Genomic DNA, 21,312 nt, shown 5'->3' on the forward strand with positions numbered 1-21,312 from the left:
ACCAGCTGTGCACCCCCTGCCCACCCAGAAGCAGCGGAAGCGGCGAGCTGTGCCTCCTGCTGCCAGATGGGCAGGGGGCGCATGGCCCGTGTGGGGCTCCTGGGGCAAAAGCAGCACAGCAGAGAGCCCCGAGCCCGAAGTGGGCAGCCTGCATCCACCCTTGCCTCACTCTGCTCTGCTTAAAAGTATCCCCGCGCTTAAAATGGTGGAAGTGGTACTTGAACTAAAGCTAAACTTCCAAGGGAAGTGGTGTTCGGTCCTACCCTGGAGGTCTTCAAAAGGAAGCTAGATAATCACCTTGCCAGGGTCATCTGACACCAGCATTCTCTTTCCTGCCCATGGCAGGAGGTCAGACTTGATGATCTGCTCAGGTCCCTTCCAACCCTACCAACTATGAATCTATAAATTGGTTATCAGATTGGCATCAGCCGATATGGTTGGTTAATAATTGGCTACTGGTATTGGCCAAGAAAATCTTATCGGTGCACCCCTTTGTTCCTTTATTGCTAACTAGTCAATTTTATTTTCCATCCTCCTCTACTAGCACATTACGACAAGGTTTGCATACACATCATCAATTTTAAAAAGTTTTCATTGGCATTTAAAAATTGCAGAAACCAAATGCACAGTTTTGTATGTCTCTGTTTTCACAAGACATGTTCTAAAATGACTGGACAGCCTTAAGATTTGTTTTACACTACTTGTCTTAATTACAGTGGAAAGGTTAGGAAACCGAGATGGATATTCCATAATTCAATAATCCTGACAAAAGTATCTGGTTGTTTCTCTTGTGTTTCTCCGATCTAAAATCTAGAAGACAGGATTGCCAACTAATGAGTGTAGTTCATTTCTGAATGCAAGTCTTAGCCTTGCAGGCTATTCAAGTTGTACTTTAGGGGTCTGCATTCTAACACAGCTTCATTTTAATCATCTGATTTCCCATTAAGGTCTTGGCACCCTGAGATGGATGGCTTTCCTTCTGTTGAGCATTTGATACTTTTATCCATGATAATGAACTTGCTGAAGTAGAAATTTCTAATGATGCTTAATTGTACTGAGGTAGATGATCCAGTTGTTTGGATTGCTTTCAAAGAATTCACTCACCTCTTCAATCTTTGATACCCAGCTTTCTACTCTTCCCTCACACAAGGCTTGCCCCAACTTTTATATGACATTCCAATATGAAGTAATGAGCAACATTTCAACTTTATCTTTTTATTTAAGTTAACCATATTTTGAGAAGGAAAAAGAAAACAGGCCTCCTCTTTATTGGGAAACCAAAATATTCTCTACCAATGTTCATGAATTAAACCTATTATATATATAATTTTTAAAAAGCAAAAAACTTATTAAAATATTTGATAAAATAAACACTTCCAGAAACACTTAAATATTAGAGAAAAAATAATTCAGACGTTACATATCAAAGAGTGAAAGACAGCTTCTAGCAAGGAAATAAATGCTAGATATTTTCATTTAAATATGAAATGCAGGGGAAAGAGGGGAGAACTGTTTCTACCAGGAGTGTCAAAGATACAAGCCATGTAGCCCTGTTACCCAGCACCTGATACTGCCAGTGGGTCTTGGAGCTGACCCACATGCAGCAGACAGCACCCAGACCAGCCAGCCTGTATGAGTTTGACACCCCTGGTTTATACCTTCCCTGTTCTTCAAAAGACATTTTGTTCTCTTTTAAGTGGGGCTGAGGGAAGTAGATGTACCGCCACCTGTCTTACCTCTCTTTGAAGGTGTAAAACAGATTTTAAACATTTTGCCCTTGCCATTATTTATTTATTTAAGGCTCACATATATCCTCCTGAAGGCTTGTCTTTTATTAAGGAGTTTTCAGAGATCCAACATGTGAACAAACCCAGGCAGGGGCACAAACACAATGGTGTGGGTTTCTAGGAAACTAATTTAACCATAAATTTTAAGTAAAAGAAAATCTATTGCAATAACAGCTCCAAAGAAAATACAGGAACTTCACTGCACAGATTTAAGTCCCAAAGCGCGCGTGCACACGCACGCACACACTACCATGCATGTACATAAGTCCTTTACTAACTGGGACAGAAAAGTCTCAGGCCCATTTATTTGAAAAGGTTAAAGCAGTCAGAGTTCATTTCAGGATGCAGGACTGTATTCAGTGCATGTAAGCAACTAAGCACTATCTGATATCGTGTAAGTTTATCACCACCACCTTTCTCTACCAGGAATAGAGGATGGCCCATCAGGAATGACAAATGGCACTGTTACTGAGAGATGCTATAATGGCAGATCTTAGCAGTATTTAAGCAAATGGACCCAAAAAGGAGGGGGGCAACTGTGAAGGAAGGGTTGGGTAGAAGAGGGGGAGGGAAGAGAGAAATTGAAAATCAAAGTTTTTATTCAAATATATATAAATCAACCATCACCAAATATTACTTTGTTAGCAGGAACAAACCCTCAAGGTTTCAAAAACAGTACATATGAACGCCTCAAAAAAATTATTTTTTTCCCCTCTAACAAATATTTTATTGATATATTAGATTTATATTCTGCCCTATCTTAAAGGCTAAGGGGCCACTTGTATTCCAGAACTTGTTTAAGTTTTTAATTCACAACGTAAATTTCTTATTCTTTCTGGACAAAAATAAGCTTTTGATCATTTCAGTGATTAAATGTAACAGAAATATGGTAAAATTAATGTAATCAGTGCCCCCCCCCAAGCATTACCTTTACTTCAGCCTCTTTACTTCTGAGGTTATTTAAGACGTAACTCCAATAACTTAATAAGCAAATTTATCATTTACTCTTTCACTTTACTAGTATTTTTGGTTGGATTAAGCAATGAAGCCCATTTCTTGTTCAAGCTAGTTTAAAAACATTTCTGTCCAGCCAGACTACATGCTGATTGTCCCAACTAGATTTTTTTTTAGTTTTGAGATAGGGTAAAAATTCTAAACTAAAAAAGATTTTTTTTTTTAAATATTGGAATTTATCTAAAAAAAATGTCAACTTATCTTCTGTATTTTGGTAAAGCAAGGATAAGAAGTCATTTTTTTTCCATATGCAACTTGAATGACCAACAAGTATATTTATATTTGAAAAATGTACATGGAAATATTTGAGCCTTAAATATGCAAGATACAGCCAATTTGCCCAGTCAGGTAACAGATACAAGGAGTTGATCATGTATCACCATGCAATGTATTTCATAATCAACTACACCAGCAGTTCTCAATCTTTTTGGCCTAAAGACACCCCCCCGAAAAATAACTTCTCTGAATTTCCTGGCACCCTAGTTGAAAATCAATGAACTATAACATACATTCAGAAAAGATACAGAGCAGTACCTTGAGGCTAAAAAAGGTTAAGGACCACAGATCTAACTGGTGCAAGGTAAGGGCAGTGGGGGCAAGATCTCAACCTGACATACCTCACATCTGCCCCCAGTCTCTACCTGATAGGGCAAGAGAAGCCCCTACTACTGAGGCTGCTCCTGTGTGGGAGTCCCATACTGGCAACAGCTCCAGGGCCACTCTCTCCACCCCCTGGAGCATGAGGAACGGAGGGGATGAGCCAGGCTGCAAAACAGCTGACACCACGTCCCACCACCCACAGCACAGCAAATGTCTAGAAGCATGGGGGCAGTGGCAGTGCCCAGAGGAATAGGCACAGGACACTGGATTGAGGGAGGAGAGCTTTTACCTCATCACACAAGGGCCAGGCAGTGTTGCACCCTTAACAGGACCTTGGGGCACCCCAACTGAGAATCATTTGTGTCCTGTATTTCAATTTAAGAATCAATAGCTGGTGCTATTGCATACCATGCAGTCAATTCCATTATAAACAACCCAAACCAGGCTCATAATTTCCCAAACCATTTCATCCATGCTTGGTCTGTGCCTGAAGACAAAAAAATTCTCTTATGTCTCATCAAATTGCCTTTCAGACATTTTGGTTATGCATGGATTTAAAAAAAAAAGAGTCATCATTTTTTAAAAAGTTAAAATATTTAAGCAAAGAAGTGTCTTAATTTTGGAATACCAAGCTTGGCATATCAACAGTCCATAATGAGTAGTATATATTTTGCCAATTTAAAAAACTGGAATATATAGTTGTGCTAGCAGAAAGATCAACTACACTGAATAATGAAAATAAAGAGTACATGTGGCTAAGAAGTTCATCATTACATAAATTAAATGTCTTAGCTGCTGAAATAATCTAAGAATCTGCCTTTTTCCTCTTTAAAGCTACACACTTTGAGGATTAGGCACAGCTAAGAACAAACCGGTCCTGCTTTATGAAAATATCTCATAAAATTTACTTCCTTACTACTGTTCAAATAAGAAGGTTATTATTAAATGAAGTATTATTACAGAGATTACCCTAACACAAAACATTCTGAAATGTGGAAAAAAGGCTGAAGTGTTTGTTTTTTTCTAAACAGCAGAAGTACTATCAATCTGTTTGTACTGACAACCATTTTAGTCTGCTCTACTGAAAAAGTCAACCACATATCTGTGCTTGAATATTTTCACAAATGGGCCATGAATTTTGAACTCCAGCACAAGTTCCAAAAGAGCTCTCCTATCCCTAGAGGGCAAGATGTTAACTAAAAAAAAATACTAGGCATAATTAAATATATAACGTTCTCAGTTTTATGTATTTTTCCATAAGTTTCAGCAAGTTATGACATAACCAAATTAAGTTTAGGTACTTGTTAGGCTGTTTACATATCTAACAACTGTACAGAGTTTAAGACAGAATTCATGTAGGTGTACTTAAAAATGTTACTAAAAATGCTTCAGACGTTTTAAAAGGGCAAAAAAATTGGCACTTGCAGAAACAATACTTTCTTCCACACTACACCATATCTTTTTGAGTATGCCCGTCTTTCAACCATTGTCAGCAACCTATGAATGAGGCAATAGGAAACAATATTTTTAATAATGGGATGGAGATGTATGGCAGTTTTGCTGCTACAAGTGAGTACCCACCATTCACAATTTAATCACAATAATTTCATGCACTTCCCTAACCTTTTTAAAATGTGTCTGACACTGACCCTTATGCATTATACACAATGTTGAGTAATTACTGTTTTAACTGGCTATAGTGCTGTATCTTTTTTTTTCATAATTGTTAACAATTAAGAACCACCACAAACTAATTACTACAGTGGATAAGTCTTCTAAATTGAGGTTCATTAAATAAAACAGCCTTATTATATACACATGAAGTTTTAAGAACATTGTTGTGTGGTTATTGTACTCTGAAAATCCAGAGTATTGTGTGGTAGACTCAAGAGACTTATTAGCTGGGCAGCAGTTGGAAGTGGTTTGGAGACAGAATCCTTAATATGAAACCAATATAGCAAGAGCACACAACGTACTACCTTGATTTTTCTAAATCAGTTTCCTGTGATTGTTTCTTCTAATTAAAATGAATGCAGTTACCTAAAGAAGAAACAATCAACTTGTTCAAATTTGGAGAGATTGCTCTGTTAGGTGCTCAAACATTTGATGAATGCAGTATAAACCACCTCTATAGAAGAGCACTTGGAATGTTCTCATCCAATATATTGAAAGAACAGCTATGGAAAAATGCTGCATAATAGTGGAATCAAGTTTCTAGACTGGAAACTCTGTTTGAGAAACTATACTCTTTAAAAGTGACCTAGCCATTAAAAAAAAACAAACCACAAAAAACCAAAAATACCCGGAAAACAAACAAACAAACAAAGAACAAAACCAAACACTTCCCCTTTGGTTCTGTCCATTCAAAATTTTAATTTAGAACACCAGTATTGTAGTCAAATTTCCAATCTGCCTCCTATGAGATTAAATTTAGGCTATTCTTTTTCTCTCCTTCCTACTAACAAGCCGCAGAAAATGTTGTTATTTACTACTTTGTTTAAATGAGGACTACAAAGATGTGCTTTTGCAATTATTTTCTGATAAACATAATCAGAAAGTACTGATTATGTACTGTCCATGCCACAGGAAGAAGTTCTACTGTATGATAAATATGAGTCAATTCCCTAAGCAAAAACCCTGAAGCAATTTTTAAATTTTCAGCGCTGTTATGAAACTAGTTGTTTCTCACAGCAGTGCCACTTCAGTGTCTGCTGCAAAAATGTGGAACACCAGCATGCCATAAGAATCAATCATTCATACTTACAAAATGCATTGAATAAAGACTCTCTCAGCTCTAATTTGGCAATATTTTGTATCTAAATACTACCAGTACGAACAGGTACAATAGAAAGAGAGAATACCTATACATCATTACAAAACCTCTTCCCTCAATCACCACTTAAATACCTTAAACTGACAACTTAGCTTCCACACAGCTCATGTTTCTAACCCCATGCAATTTTTAAATAGGTACCAGATCAGAAGCACAGAACAATTGTGCTCTGTGATCAGGAACAAAAATTTGATTTCCTGTTAATTGCAAGAGGATTATAGGCAAACTACTGTATTGCAACAATTACTAGAGATTAATTATTCAAATTGTTAAAAAATTTACTCTCCTGATAAGCAGGTATTTACAGCTTATCTTTATCATATCAAAATAGCTTGCATGTAAAGCACTGCTGCAAACATTTTCGTGACTAAATTCTGGTCATCTGTAAGAGAAACTTCTGGCAGTGACTGCAATCCCAGTAATATTAGTAAGGAAATATTTATTAACAGTAGCAATTAAATGGTAAAGATTGTTTAGTTATCCAACACACGTCCCATATTCTAATGCAGACAGGGACTGATTCAAACTATAGGCAAATAACAAGAAATATCTATCTGGAGCACTTTCAGCAATATTATAGCATTGTCACCTAGCACACAAAGGTCCTGGTCCATGACTAAGACACCCTGGCACTACAGCAATATAAATATTATTGACAGTTACACTACTGGCACCCATACAGTCACTACAATGGGAACAAAACCTCTATTTTTCAGAGATAATTTTTCAGATAAGTAAGAAGTGCTCACCAGTAAAAACAAATAAACACACACACACACACACACACACTATTTGAAAATAACTTACTCTACTGGATAGGACCTCCATGGAATACTGAAATTTCTACTTGGCTGTAGGCCTAGAAACATATAGAAACTAAAAAAGTTTAATATCACAACCATTTGCAGTAGCATTAGGAAAAATATTTTTAGACAGTAATTGACTAGTTAAAATATGGAATGAGACACTTCTGAAAGAACCAATCTGAGACGACATCCTTTAAGATTATAGCCATTATAAAATGAGACTCAGAAACCTATTATGCTGATGCAATTTAAGGGATATTACAAAGCAGTATTTTTTTGTTTTATTTCAAGCTCTGTGCAAACAAGGCTGCAACTACAAACATGGCAGCCTTGTTTGTAGTTGCTGCCATGTTTGTACTTGTAGTTCGCCTATAAATACTACAGAAGTTACAGATTTCAAAAGAGGGAGTAGTCATTGGGTACATCTATACGTGCTATTAGCACAGACAGGTAAACTCCAGAGCATATTGCACTGCAGTTTACTGCTCCCAGGTGCCGTGTTCACATGTTCGCCCGGAACTGCAGCACACTGAGCCAAGTTGGAGAAGTCACAACTGGCAGAAAGTCTGGGGGTAAGCCTGCCACCTTGAGGCTGCTCTAACCTGGCTCAATATGCTGCAAAGGGGCTAGCTGGGTAGTGTGATGCTAGCCAACAGGCAGCCCCACACTGAAGCACCCTTGTGCCACAGGCAGCCCTGTCAGCATCTACACGTGTTGCTGCGCGCTAAAGAACTCTGCTGCAGGACAGTACTTGTATTTACAGGTACTAACCTGTGGCAGAGTTAATTAGTTTCCTGCAGCCTAACAGGGCCGCACTTGTAGATGTTGAGACTTTACTGTGGAGCTAATTAGACAGCTCTGCAGTAAACGTCTTGTGTAGATGTGCCTATTAGCAACAACAGCCAGATGCTTAAATATATATAGATAGCACTTGTCCTAACTCATCATCTAGCATCATGTACTGCATCCAGTAAATGTTAAGAAGCAAAACTGCTATGTTTACACAAGCCATGGATGTGTTTAATGTCCCATATAAATTGTTTATGGGTGCAAATGGGAATAAGGAAGTCAAGTTTGTAGAAGACGCATGCTTGTCATGCTGTTGGTTCAGGGAAGCAAACCCCTCCTATCTCATTTGTTTTGAAAACACATCACCCTTTTTCTATCACATGCTAGGAAACAAAAAACAAACAAACAAACAAACAAACCCCAAACAACATCACAAGACCCTGACTGGCATAGTTTTATCCTTTGTTACAAAGAACACCTAACGGCAAACATACCCCCACACTAACAAAACATGTCCCTATGCAGGCTATACAGGAAATTTGTGAAAATAAGTTTTATTCTTAAACCATCAAGTGGCAACAATCAAACTACTTTTAGTCATTTCCTGCTCTTTCATTCTGATAAGCTTTGGGGTGCATGAGCATGTCCACTAGGTGAGGGCTTTCTGTACCTGTCAGGCAAAAGGCCAGAAAGACACTTGCAGGGAACAGGTGACAGCTATGGAAAAGAAGTCTGAGCCAGAGAAGGGATGAAAGCCTGGAAAAAAACCCAGCAAGGACTGCAAGGTGTTGTATACAAGCCAAAAGGGCCATGAGGAATGTGTGTTGCAATGAACTTCTTGTTAATAAAAAGAATTCTGAAAAACAGAATAGAAACAAAATTTGAAGAGCTATTTCTGCTTGCAGATCATCAGGTCAGCTCACCACTTTAGGACTGATCTACGTAAGGAAATTGGTCAGAATAGCTATAATGGAATCAACTCTTCCACAATGGCTCTTCATGCAGGCATCTGGAAAAGTCATTTTATTCAGACATCCATTAGTGCTTCCCAAGGAGCAGTAGAACAGATAGCAAGTAAGCAGAGTTCTAAAGATGTCAGTTCGACAGTCTTCCCTGTCTAGACAGTCTTTATATTCAGAGGCATTTCCAAAGCCTGCTACTAGAAATACACAGTATGAAGCTCCTTTCAATCTAACTCCTACAACAAACTAAATACTGCCAGTGTATAAAGGCCACATCTACACATGCATTAATGCACTTTAGTTAACATGCATTAAATCTAGTACCTCCACTCTAATTAAAGCACCTCCATGTCTCCTGTATCAGCATCCCCATGCTTAAAAATGGTGACGGTGTGCTTGAACTAAAGCTAATTCAATAAGCTCCAGTACAAGCGCCTCAACTGCGATTTTTAAGCATGGGGATACTGATACACAAGATGCAGGAGGGTCCTGGAGCATGGCAATTGCCACACTCCAGTAGACTTGATTAATCATACTAGGAACTAGGAAAACGTGCATGATTCTGGCTTAATGCACAGTAACTAAAGTGAATGCTTTTAAAGTGATGCTTAATGTGCATGAAACTATTTTAATGCTCATTAAGTTAAAAAGCACATTTTTATGCGACGCTTTGATGCACATAGGCTAATGCACATTAAAGCATGTGTAGATGCACCCAAAGATTGTAGGCATGTCAAAATGACAGAATCTGTACTAAGTAGGCCATTCCTGGTTTTGCAGAAGATAACCTACAACCAGAATTTTACTTATAATGCAAGTTAGGTAGTGTACCGTGTGGATGTTTTATGTTCTTACCAGACCCTCTTACTGAGAAAGCAAACAGTCAAAAACTATTACACTAGCAAAAACTGCAAAGTAACAATCTTGTTAGCTCTACACTTGATCAGAGCCAACAAGAAGCGACAAGCAACCAAGAAGTGATCACATATTGCACTTGTCCAATCTAACAAAAACCATTGTAAATAAGTTAAGCATAAACTTGTGAAAGAATGTATATATCTGAGAGCAAAATTTGGCCATTAATACCACAAATACATTGAAGTCTGAGCCCTGCACATACTGTATCCCAAAGAAGAAATCAAGTTCTGACACAGGTGTATCAGTACAGACAAGCCCCACTTAGCGCTCTTAATTGGTTCCTGAAAAACTGAGCGTTAAGCAAAACAAGTGAAACCAAAACTATTTAACAATCCAAGATGGCGACCGCAAGTGTTTTTAATGACCCAAGACAGCAACTGTGAGCGTTATAATGAAACTCACTGAGCGCTAAGTGAAATCAGGTATCAATTTAAAATGAGTGATATAGCAAAATAGCACAGCATTAAGTGGGGGTTGCCTGTACATACATCAATGTAATAAATTTTCTTTGGGAATGAGAGAGAACTAAGGAGTCTCCCAATTCTGCCAACAAGGACTATGTTTCATTGTCCTTTCTGTGCATTAAGTTAGATGGCAAAAATATCAGTATACCATACAGTTAATTAAGGGTTCCAAAGAACTATCCAAGAGAGATGAACAGAAAACAAGGATGAAAGACTTAGGAAGAGGACGGAAAGTAAGCATTGAAATATATAACATATCAAAGTATCAAACATATTCATTGAGAGTTTCTATATCAAATGCAATATATGCTGTATCATTGACACTGTTAAATTTAATAATAATAAAGTGGTCTGCCAGAGTTTTAATTTTTACACGAAAATCCCCCTCTACAACAAATTTCTGACTTAGGGCCATGGACAGGGTTTATCTTTCTGAAGAATATTATGCTCAACAACATGACTGTGATTGTATCCAATGCCAACTTCCTGCACAAACTGTTATTTCAGTAAAGACGCACATTCCCAGCTAATACCCAATTTCTCCAACACTTGTACTCTAGGAAAAATTCTCCAATACAGAGAAAGACAAAAAAAAACACATGAGCTTCCCTTTCAAGATTTTAAAAGGGAAGTAGTGGTTGAGAGCCACCAAGTGAAAGTATTTTATTATTTCCAGCCTTACGGAACAAAATAGTTGTATTTTCATTCAACAGTTCTATTTTCCTCCAGATGCACTTTAATAAACTTTAATGATTTTTGGTGTGAACTTTGATTAGTGGTGTCAGGTGTGAAAGAAAATCATCTAGGCATTATACAAAACTAAATAGGTATATAGGCCAACATTCTAGCTTTTCAAAAGTCATAATAATATAAAGCAGTAGCTACACAAGTTGGTCATCTGTGTTAACATACCTAAACCTCTTCTGGGAAAATTGTTTTTAGTGACAAAAGAAATTTTATCTCCACTTTCATTCCATACTTGGCTGAGAAGACTATGGGCAAAACTGTCAATTATGTTCATGAGTTTTGAGATGCGGACATAGACTTCTAAACAAAAGTGAAAGGACACAACCACTGTGGTTGATGACAACACTGAAACCATAGAAATAAAAGACACTCAGACTACCCGTAACTATAATAAGAATTTTAAGAGAGCTTTAGGAAAGTTATATTTAAGAAGTCCTCTCTCAGTCTCAGCGATTTTTTAAATGACGTTGTCAGCACAATAGGCTCCCATAACCAAATATAGTAGAGTATTAGTACTCTGGAAATCAAGGAATATTCTTCACACTTTTTAAAAATCAAGATTAGCATTCTACTTCAACATATATGCTTGTTATACAATTCATTTTCAATAGCTGATTTTTGTATCATATGCAATGATTAAAATATACTTTATATTAATGTAGTTGACAATACTAGGGAGGTATTTGTACATAAATTTTGGCAAGGTTTAATGTCAGCTAGCTGTATGAGATCTTAGGAATGTTTCACGTTTCCATTTGTAACTTATACATACAGGGAAGCAATACTACTAAAACAGTGATAAACACTGAAGATAAATCCACTTATAGTAAAATGGAAAACGTGCAATTCAGATACCAAAATAAAGAACACATGACCAAAATAAAGATATCAAGCATTCAAGTGATGAACATCTCCCCTCCCCCCAAATCTGATGTTTAAACTTTCCAATAAGTTTACTTCCTCTCCTTTTGAAAAGAACTGTAGTTTTAAAGAAAAAAAAGTTATTTTCCTACAATTTCAAGTAATACTTGGCTTTTTTATTATAATACAGGTGACCAACTGTTATTATACTATTCCTTTACAGTTAAAGCACTGAGAGCAGCATTTTCTATTTAGTCATCTGGCCTAATATTACAAAAATACAGGTCAGTATCAGGAGGTAAATTAGTTACAACTGGAAGATGCCTTAAAAGAAACATGAAATTAATCTCCTAGCTCTTTCCTGTTCTTTGAAGGTATTATACATTCCTTTTAGCAAATAAAATAGCCAATCAGAACAAGACTAGGTTTGAAAAGCACTGTTTAGAAATTATTACTTTCCAAAAATATTCCTAATTCTTGGTAACCACCTCCTCTCTGCAGAAGGTTATCATAGCACAATAATATATCTGCCTCTGTCCTATTACGTTTCACTTATAAGTGGGAGAATTACCATACATACGAAGTCCCAGACATTTTGAAAGTGCAAGCCAAGGTTGCACATTTTCTTTAATATCCAGAATTCCCACACTCAAAAATGAAGAGACCCCTTTTTCTAGTTTCTAGATAAATACAATCCCTAGTCCCAAGTGCTCATGATTTCAGGAAAAAAGCACATATGGAACTCGCACACATTTTTAAAGTGCTGAGAAATATGTATTTTTAGTTAGAGTTTATAAATTACTATTCATTTGGCTGTGGTGCCTGCTGGAGATAGATATTCATCTATGGTACCCATATGGCTCCATAAGATTTAAGCATCTCTCAAAGTTTAATTAGTATATCCTCATAATGCCCACCCCTAAGAAGCAGGGAACTTCTATTTTCTGGATTAGAAACAAGACACAGAATGACTAAGGTCACACATGAAATTGTAGCAGAGCAGAAAAATTAGCCTAAGTTTCCCAAGAGCCAAGCAGGCATCCTATCCACTGGCCTTATCTTTCCTCTGACCCAGAAATACCAGCTAAATTTATTGCCCTCCACTGCTTGGTTCCAATAATAACCTATTCTGTAGTTTTTCAGAGAGATCCAAAGACTACAGGTGGCCCATGTATTGGTGTGACAAAGAATTTAAATTAATCCTCATAGGTCATATTTACCCTTTGTAACAACACTTACTTTTAAGAAACCACTATAATTTCTCACAAATGCAATAAAAGTTAAATACCAAATTTCCCAAAACCCTGTCTATAAGATCACAGTTTTCTTTGATAGCGTGGATAAATACTAAAATAAAATAAGCCACAAAATATACCTTAACACCCTGTAAACCTTTAGCAAATCTGCACTGTATGTAAGTAAGATATATAAAGCCTTTATTACAAGCCTGTCATTTACTACAAGCCTGTAGTTTCAGGCTTGCATCTGTAAGAAGTGGCAAACCATAACGTTACAGAGAAAAACACCGTCTGTGACTGACACAGTGCCAAGTGAACCTGGAATGCCATTTCATTTACAGAGACTAGCTGTGATTTCAAATAAGAAAAAGGAAAGTCTGACAAAAAAAGTACATAAAAAGCGTTATTGAGGTCTGTCGCCAAATGCTTCAATAAGCTATTAACAAACAGAGAGACTAACAGTCTGGTTTTACAAAGCCAGAAGATCTGCCCGGTGTCCAAGTGCATGTTCCACTTGCAACCACCATAGAAAAAAATTAGTCACTTAACCAGGCATAAGTGATTCTACAGCTATATAAAAACTTACCCTGAAAAATCAGTGCATACAATGGACGTTAGAAGAAGACGTTCTGCAAAATACTTGCTGAAATCTAGTTTAGTGTCTAATGTGGCTGAACAGTAACTGTATTGCTCGTCTAGTCAATACACTGCAGGGCCACCTTTAAACAAGATGCTAAATACTAGTATGCACTACTGGAGTCACTTCAATGAGGTATACCAAATTAGGGAGGTTGCAGGCTGATAGCAAAACAGCCATGGTAGGACAGAGGCTCAGCCTGGCTGCAAAATCTGTCCCAGGTTCCATATGCTGCCACAGTTGTACTGTTAGGAGCACATGAACAAGTTAAATTTTAGTGAAGTTTAAATATGCTTCCATGGCTACAGTGATGGCAATATAGACATATCCTTAGCAAAAAGGCTTGGCAATTCCATTGCAAATGGGGAAAACTATGCAAGAGTAGGAAGCTCATCTCACTTTCCTTACATTAACATTGCTGATGGAGACACTGCAAGTGACGTGTTAGAGCAGTTCTCAATCTTTTCAGGGTCATGGCACTCCATCTCTTTTTTTTTTTCTTTTTTTTTTTTTTTTTAAATGTGGCCTCACCCTCAGCTGAGAACCCCTGCTGGTGCTGCCTCAGCTTCCCTCAGGACTTCTCAATTGTTTTCTGCCACCTCTAGATTAAATTGTCCCATCCCTCTGCTGCACAGCCAGCTTGGGAAGGGCTGTGCTGTGTGTACGCACTTCTCTTGAATCATGGCTGTCTAATCAGCCTAAAGTCTGCCTCATGCTGTGCAACCATTCCTGGTCTGGCATTCCCTACACTCCTCCTGGAAATAAGAGGACAGGACAGTTCCACGCATGCTTGTTACTGGTAGAAGCATGCGGGGGGGGAAGGAAGGACACACGACACCACAACGACCAGGATAGGTGCCTTTGCTGCCTGCTTTAAGGTGATTAGGAAGGCCTAATGCAAGAGGAGCAGGTGAGTCAGGTTTACCTGGCTGCTGTCATCACAGAAACTCTGAGGGGGTCTCACAGCACCCTGGTTGAGAACCACCGAGTTAAGAGGTATGGGTATCACTCGCCCAATGTGGACAAGCTGATAATTCCTGCAAATGAATACCCTCCTGTTGATTTCTCATCCTAAGAGAAACAGCAACCTGAACCCCACATGGACCAGAGAGTTTAACTGGCTAGAAACCAAGGTGACAAATAATCTGTTTGCAAAGTCTACAAGCAGAAAGTTAAAATGTACTGCAAAAATAGGCTTGTTTCCTTAAGTATTCAATTTTAACAGGTGAAGAGGAATGAGTGAAATAAATGTGTACACATTCTGTTTAGTGTACTGTTAACTTTGGATAGGGCTTTTTTTTGTTTGTTTTTATACAGCTTATATGCAAGTCATTTCTGGAGCTTTAAATATGCAGTAGATACATGCTGGAAAAAGGGCACACACTCTACAGAAAAGCCATTATTAATATGAGAAACAGTTCAAACAATGAAAAACCAATACAGACACAGATGTAAAGATATCAATATTTTGAAAACAAAAAAGGACACTGACTAGATTCACAATGCCCAAAAGCATATCCTTGGTATATGAACATCATGAACCTGTCACGTGCACCCCTCTCAGTGCACCACATGCCTGTGACCCCTACTCCCTCCAGTGCACTAAGCACCTTTGACAATGGCCCCCTCCTCAGCCTCCTGGCTGCGCTGCGCATCCATGCAGTCACCTCCCAATCCCTCACTACACTGCATGCTCCAGGTGCACCCTCAGCTCCTCATGTTGCTGCACTGCCCTGAGCCCGTAGGCACGTGCAGGAAGCAACAGCCAGACAGATCAGGAACCCAGAGACTGCGGCTACTTGTTGCAGCTACGGCTATAGGGGGAGTGGCAGCTGGACAGGGAGTCTGGACAGTCCTGCCATAAAAATCCTACTCAGCACCTGAAAGATGGAGATTTCTTTCCATTGTAAAAAATAAAAAATGCTGATGTAACCCAATATAAGGATAACAGTATCACAAACACAATTATAAGCTGTTGTACTTAGGATACATTACAGCAAAAAGCTCCTATCATTATATTTGCGCGCTAAAAATGAATTGTCCCTGGTTTTAAATGCACTGTCTATCGATTTCACCAAATACATTCCTGGCTTACTACTGAGAAAGAATATTAATTCAACATTCATGTTTATCAACTCTATACACATTATTATTTTGTATATTTCCTCTTAACTAACAATGCTGATCACTTCAATCTTTCTTCACAGATAAGCCTTTCCATATCTGTATTCCTTTTCATCACAGGCCTGAACCCTTATTTCAGCTACATTTTTTTAGGATTCAATTACTAAAACTGAACAAAATGTTCCAGGTGACACACTGTCAATTTAAAGAACATCATAATATTTTCAGTATTTTCTGTTCTACTTGTACATCTTAACTTCTTCTGAACTACTGCTTAATATAGTTCAAGTGATCTCTCTTGGAACAGACACTTTTTTCTTTATTGATTAATTCAAGTTAACCTAGAGCCCACAAATGTCTTATAAAATTTTGTCATTTTTTCCCTCAGCTGTGTATTACCTCGTATTTGTCAATACTGAATTTCATTACCTACCGGATTATTTATTCACCAAGCTTTGCGCAGTCCCTAGAAGTACTCATGTTTCTCTGGTTTTGACTAGCCTTAACACTGACTGAGTGGCATTTGCTAATTTTACTACTCCCCACTATTGAACATGCTTCCCAGATAATGACGATTTTAAAACTGCAGTCTTAATAATGGGCCTCTACTGTTAACCCATTTCCAAATTCAGACGAACATCATTTTCCTTCACCAAAACTGTCTTAGTTCCTCTAAATTCTGCCTGAAGTACCAAATGGGCACAGTCTAAGGAAAGCTCATGTTGATATAAAAATGAATGAAAAAAATGAAAAGCAGCAGCTTTGACACTTCAACAATAAAAAAACAACAGGCTTAGTGGCATCATCCAGTAAAACTACCATAATTCAGTGATAAAGACCATGGTCCAGCTTTACCCACTACCTACCAGCTCAGCCCATACAGGCAATGGGCTTTTATCTCATTTATAAGCCTTCTAGTTCAGGGCTGTCCAAATGGCACCCTATAGGCTGCACATGGACAACAAAGAGCCAACAGGTAGTTTGTGAGCAGTTAATATGTGGCACACAAGCCTCCATGGCTGTTTCTCTCTCTGCTACCCAGCAGAAGATGTGGGGAGCATGTATAATACTGCCCCTGTCCTAACATAAGGGGGCAGTGATGGAAACCCTTTGCCACATGCAGACCATAGGGGGACAACCACATACTAACAATGGAGAGGCAGTGGAGGAGGGCAGGCCCTGTACCACTGGCAGTAGGGATACCAAGAGGGCCACCCCTACACCCCCATGTAGCCTATGCTGCCTGGAGGCTGCTCACAGGTGCCATGCATGGCTCCTGGCCACACAAAAGCTGAACAGCAGTGCTCTAGTTAGAGGGTTGGACAAGCCACTCAACTGACTGGTCACATAATAGAAACATGAATCCAAGAATGCCCTTGTGTAAGTGATGGCCTCCTTCTTTATTGCATCAAGCCGTCATCTGTTGGCAAGGGCAAGAGTCAGGATACTCCTCCCCGCTCCCCCACTGACTACCCCGCATTTAGAAGCAGACACTCCCTGCTCCACTTCCCCTCTCCTGAGCAATTCCAGCCTTTTCCCTTGCCCCCATACCCACACACCTCCATTAGGCTGTGTGAGGCTGCAGGTGCTACTCCATGTTAAGGGAAGAACCCAGAACAAGATAGAAAAAATTCTCCTACCAGCTGCCTGTTGTGATTACAGGCATCTCCAAATACAAACAGCATAATTAATGAGGAGTTGGTTTGGTGCCTACTTAGCAAAACTGCATTTAAAAATTAACTTTTTCTTTTATAGTTACTATGCATTTTATTTCTTCCTTTTTTTTTTGTCATTGTCCAAGCTAAACCTGGGGTTTCAGGATATGTACCAAAGAAAAGAACTGTTGCGTCTTGAATATCATCCATATTTACAATTACCTAATGCTGATAGTTATAAAAATTCATTACAGTTTTTTAGAATCTTATTTAATTGTTTCACAATAGCAGGTAACTGACTTGGTTTTTTTTTTTCCTAAGTAGCATGAATATCTAATCTACTGAAGATTAAAGTCTCCCTCTTCACTGTTCTAATAATAATTTGGCCATTATTTGATACTGTTTGACCACTAACCTGACCTAGTATTTTTTACCTGTCAAATCAAATACCCCATCCTGCCAGTTTATATCATTTGATGAAAGGACTCAACAAAACGATTAACAGGGGAAAAATAATGTTCATGCGCTACTAATCAATATTATCCACAAAAGAAGTACATTTAAAGTAATTCATTTAGGTTAGAAAGTCAAGTCTTCCTGAGTCAGGAAATACCAGACTAATAGTAGCCCAGGTGAAAGTAATGCACGCAACTGGAGATAAAATTAAAGATACTGTGCTAACCATTAACCTGGCATGGTTGGTTTGACAACCTTAAAAATCTCCCAACCAGTAGTACATGAACCCTCTTCCTTTAGCACTACAGCAGAGACTTCAACTATTTAGGCTTCAGGACCAACCACATCTACTGTGGGCAAGAACGGGCTGATGGGTTTGGGATGTAGCTTAAGGGAGCACACCTTTGATCTGTTCCTCAACCTCACCCAAGCACAGGGACTTTCTGGCAGTAGATAACATCCCAGACAGCAACTGGGTTTTTCCAATATTGCAGAACATGGTGCTGCTGCTGCAGGAGAGCGAGTCCAGCATTTCCGAAGAGTCAGTATCCATTTATTTTGGCATGCTTACAAATTTTCCTAAGCATCAAAAGTGAGAAACAAAATGGCGCTTCAACAGCTTCTCAGCAAAGACTGAACAAGATTTCACGAGCCAAAGACTGCAGCTATATGCAAAACTTTGCACAGCTTTAATTATATTAGGTGGAAACCAATATACTAAAAGCAACACAAACCTCTAGGATAGATGCAACTTTTTCTAGTGAAAAATTTAGGCAATGTAAATATAGAGGAAAGGCCTAGTTTTATGCTTACGCTATGGGCCTGGGCATAAACAGAAACCATCAAGTTATAAGAAAATTTATTCACTGGCCTTTTTTACTGCAAAAGAGTTAAAAAAAATAAATAAAAATAAATCTAAAAAAAAAAAAAATCACTCAAGGCTTGTGAAATCTCATTTCAAGTACATATTTTTTTTTAAAAATCTAATCAATATGTTGGTGCTCCTATCTCAGGACTGATGCTCCACAATTGCTTTGGATAAGCTCCAACAATTACAGTATTAACTCTGCAGCAGTTGCTCTGGTTGGTACCTCCGCAGGGAAATCTGTATCAGCCAGCAGTAACTTCTCATGCCTAGAACCCCTTTTATTCCAGGGTTTAAAAAAAAAAAAAAAAAAAAAAACTCAGCAAAAAGCTTCTGCACATCAATAGCTTACAACAGGGCATGTACTCTGGATGGGTTTTTGGGTGCATAACTGTTCTGTTGTGCAAAAACCCAAAAGCAAAGGTGTTCTATCTATACAAAAAACAATAAAAGGTGATTATTTGTCAAGTATTTCCAAGTACAGAGAGGAAACCTGAAAACCAATCTTAGTCCCCCTCTTTTAGTTAGTGATTCCATTGTTACTTTTAATAGTAGATTACTTTCTTAAAATAGAAGTTCAACTTTCAATTAGACACTTCCCTTTAAAGCCATTTTTACTTTACTTACTCTCAAGAGGTCTCCCCCAAAAACATGCTCCCATTTTTGCACCTTACCTTTATTGTTAGTACTGTTTGGTCTTACAAAAATTAGCTTCTTTGAACAGGGAACTTTTTCAGACCTGTTTAAAGGACCCTATTCTCAGTATAGCACACATTTCAACAAGCATCATGTCATTTTTAACAGTCACTTAGTGCTGTGCATGAAGCAGCCACATTGACAGTGAACTACTCATTCCATGTAAGCCTCGGTACCTCAGATCACAGTGTCAAATCTTACTCATTTCTCATAATTTTCTCCATTACATTGTACTTTAAAAATATCGCCTAAGCTCTTATAAAAAGATAAGAGTTGACAAGGTTCAGACAAATTTTCAATCATGTTGAACAATAAAACAAAAGTGATATACTTTTAAGTTTACATTACGGATGGGTTAATAAAATATTCCTGGGCAATAAAGACTGATTTAAAAAGTTGGCTTTGGCAACACGTTTGCCTGCAGATGTTAGCAACATGCTTTGATTCCACTGCTGTTTTTGTTTGTATTCTGCAAACACTGCAGGTTTAAGAGTAAGGACTTGTAAACAGAGCTGTGTATTTTTGTGATTTATTATAGAAGGAAGCTAAGGATTTTCTCTCTCCACTTGTTTTCCTACTGCATTTTCCCTACAATGTTTTATATCTTCTGCATTGTAACACCAATAAAACTATATTGCCTGACAAAGCATATCTTTCCTCCCTTCCCAACCACCACTTCATCCTCTTTGGAATTTACTTTTCATACAGAGATTCAGACAGACATAGAAACGCAATACTCCCCTGGAGCCAAAGAGTTCAAGCCTCCCTTCTCTGCTATACAACCATGCCTCAAACCTGTTTCAGAACAGCTTCATCAGGGAAATAGAAGGTAATGAATTTTCTAACCCAATTCATTCCTCCATATAGGCTGGAAGTGCCTGCAAGTTTAATATTTGTGATGATGGGTTTATGAGGGAGACCCCTGTCCAAGTTAGAGGCCCAGCAATCATAGCAAATGAAAGATGGAGGCATCAGATGGACTTGGGCTGATTCAAACCAGCAACTTAGCTTTTTTCATGTTTATTCTGTATGTTGAAAGCTCATGTTTTACTTGCATTGGTAAGTCTAAAGCTAACTGCACTAGACTAAAACAACAGAGCTGCTTATCTTTTAAGCTCTCCCAACACTTAGCTGATTTGCCCACCATCAAAGCCTCCCTGTGAATGAAATGAACCTTGCGTAAAAAAGGGCATCTTTATTCATATCACAAGAGTGTTAAGCAGCTTAATTAAGTTTGTAAAGCACCGAGAAGCTCAGGCAGAAAGCAGAATAAAATTGGAATGCATCTGTCAAAAATGCTGGACTACACCAGATAGTTTAGGTTACTGCATCCAACTTATTATTTCAAACAAGAAAAACTGCATATTAGCTCACACTTGAAAGCATCCCAGGTCTTTAAACTGACGTTATAACCTAAACGGCTTATATGCAATGCATCAAGCATGCATCTCTTCTACAGCATCACATGGAATCATAACGCGTCAAATAAAATAGCAAAACAAATAATAGGTTAATGAGCAATTATGCCCAAGTAATCTACAAGTCATGCCCCAACCCAACCTAATAAAGTTAAACTCATGTCCTGTCCCATCATGCCTATGTATTGCATAACATATAGTAGTTAACATCTGAAGCTTTAAGAATTGTCAGGGTATCGCACTGGTCCTCATGCTGTGTCATGATAATAAAGAAAACAAACAAAAAGAAAAAACCGGGTGCAGCAGCTTATTCAGGGTATTCTGTTAGAATACAAAGCAATAAAAAGAGTAATTAATAGAGGAACACATAAAGACAGTCATCAGACAACTGAATTAGATTACAGTATGTAAAGTATCACACCCATTTTATATCCATTTTTCA

The 21,312-nt window shown here is 38.1% G+C and overlaps 1 protein-coding gene across 21 annotated transcripts in view; it reads right to left on the reverse strand.

The window, feature by feature from the left end:
• The window catches only part of SLMAP (sarcolemma associated protein), a 165,823-nt gene that overhangs the window by 142,347 nt on the left and 2,164 nt on the right, over positions 1–21,312 (reverse strand). The window lies entirely within an intron of this gene.

Source organism: Alligator mississippiensis, chromosome 12 (assembly GCF_030867095.1).
Source record: "Alligator mississippiensis isolate rAllMis1 chromosome 12, rAllMis1, whole genome shotgun sequence".
In the NCBI taxonomy this organism is placed as follows: Eukaryota; Metazoa; Chordata; order Crocodylia; family Alligatoridae; genus Alligator; species Alligator mississippiensis.